The following is a 2,500-nucleotide window of genomic DNA, read 5'->3' on the forward strand; positions in this document are numbered from 1 at the left end:
TGAAATCCCCCCCGGGAATTCGATGCCAGACGGGTTCGGGCCAAACGCAACAAAAAGTTTACATGGGATGATTTATACTATATATATATTTTCTGCTTTATTCTGTTTGTTCACTTCTCGCGCTTCCATGTCCTCGGTCTGAGGGAGTCGCTCATCAGGCATCGGGGTTCGCATGTGGGAGGAGGGGGAGGAAAAAAAATCTTCGATAGGGGAGAAAAAAAAGGGGGAGGGGGAAAAAAATCCACGATAGGGGAGAAAAAAAAGGGGGAGGGGGGGAAAAATCCACGATAGGGGAGAAAAAAAAGGGGGAGGGGGAAAAAATCCACGATAGGGGAGAAAAAAGGGGGAGGAGGGTGAGAAAAAAAATCCACGATAGGGGAGAAAAAAAAGGGGGAGGGGGGGGAAAAACAAATCCCCATAGGGGAGCAAAAAGGGTGAGGGGAGGAGGAGGGGGGGAAAAATCCACGATATAGGGGAGACAAAAAAGGCCTGAGGGGGAGGGGGAAAAAAATCCACGATACGGGGTAGAAGAAAAAAAAATGGGGGAGGAGGGGAAGGAAAAAAAAATGGAGAGTGGTCGTCAGGTCACACAAAAGGTCACACAAAAGGTCACAAAAAAGCGATGTAAACACATGGTTGGAACTGTGAAAATACTCTACCATCCGTGTACTTGCTACTACCTGCTCCCGTCACTCACCTACAGTGAAATAATGAAAAGGACTCCTCTCTTGACAGTGGAAAAAATAGATATATAAAGAGGACCACAGACTTAAATCGAGGGATGGGAAGGGAAGGGAAGGACGGCAGAAAGAATGAATGGAGAAAAAGAGGGTTTGGAGGGATTATAAGTAGACACAAAAGGCAAGGATAAATTGAGCGAAAGGGAGAGATGAAAAATCCGGTGGATATGTAGATGAAACTGGTTTTCCCGACCAAAATCGGGAGGGAAGACGAGGGAAAAAAAAAACGTGAGCAAACCTAAAGGCAAGAATACGAAAAAACGCACGGATGGAAAGAGGGGAAAGAACACAATACTCCCCCTACCCCCCACCCCCACCCCCATAGAAGTCACGGGGCATTACCAGAGGTTGTGATGAGGATTATACCATTATATCACAACGAAGACTATGTAAATACTTACTTTTCCGACTCTATTTCATTCTCTCTCTCTCTCTCACTTCTCTCTCTCTTATTATATATGTAAGTATGTTATATATATATTCTATATATTATACATATATATTATATATTATATTATATATATATATATATATATTATATATCTATAATTTTATATTATAATAAATATATATACATATATATAAATATTTATTTATATAATAATATTGATACATATATTGAATATATATATGTATTATATATATTTATATATATTATATTATAGTTATATGTTTATAAATATATACATAGATATTTCATATATAATGAAATATATATTAGATAAATAAATATGTATATTATGTAATTTATATACATATATATATATATTTATATTATTATAAATATATATTTATGTGTGGATTTATTTAAATTTGTGTGAATTAGGTATTAATATATGATATAGTTTGTATATATTTATATATATATATATACCATATTTTGTATATATATATATATATAAAATATATATTATATATAACTATCTGGCATATATACATATATATATGGTGTGTGTTGTGTATTGTATATAATATATATATATATCAATATATATATATATATATTATATATATATATATATATATATATAAAATATCATATATATATCATATAATATAGTCATATATATTTAATATATACATATATATATATATATATCCATTATATATATATACATATAACTCTAAATATTATATATATATGTGATGTGTGTGTGTGTTGTGTGTGTGGTGAATGTGTTTGTGTGTGTGTGTGTGTGTGTGTGTGAGTGTGTGTGTGTCTGTGTGTGTAGTGTGTGTGTGGTGTGTGTGTGTGTATGAATATATATATATATATCTAAATGGATATAGTTTATATATATATTAATAACTATATATATATATCAATATATAATATATATATATATATAATATAATATATATCATATATATATAATATATACTATATATATATATATAGATATATATATATATAAGATCATACATATATATACACTATATATGTATATAGTATATTTTGTAATATATATATATATATATACTAATAAATATATATATTTATATAAATATATAGAGAGAGAGAGATCGAGAGAGAGAGAGACGTGCAGAGAGAGAGTGAGAGAGAAGGAGTGAGTGAGCAGATAGATAGATTAGGAATAGATAGATAGTATATATATACATATAAATATATATAGTATATATAATATATATTTTAATTTAATATATATATATAAGGTATATATGTATATATATATACTGTTTATATATATATTTTTAATATATATATAATAAATGTATATATTATATATATATAATATATA

This window comes from Penaeus japonicus, unplaced genomic scaffold (genome assembly GCF_977035675.1).
Source record: "Penaeus japonicus unplaced genomic scaffold, GWHDUDI00000001_assembly GWHDUDI00000028, whole genome shotgun sequence".
Classification (NCBI taxonomy): domain Eukaryota; kingdom Metazoa; phylum Arthropoda; class Malacostraca; order Decapoda; family Penaeidae; genus Penaeus; species Penaeus japonicus.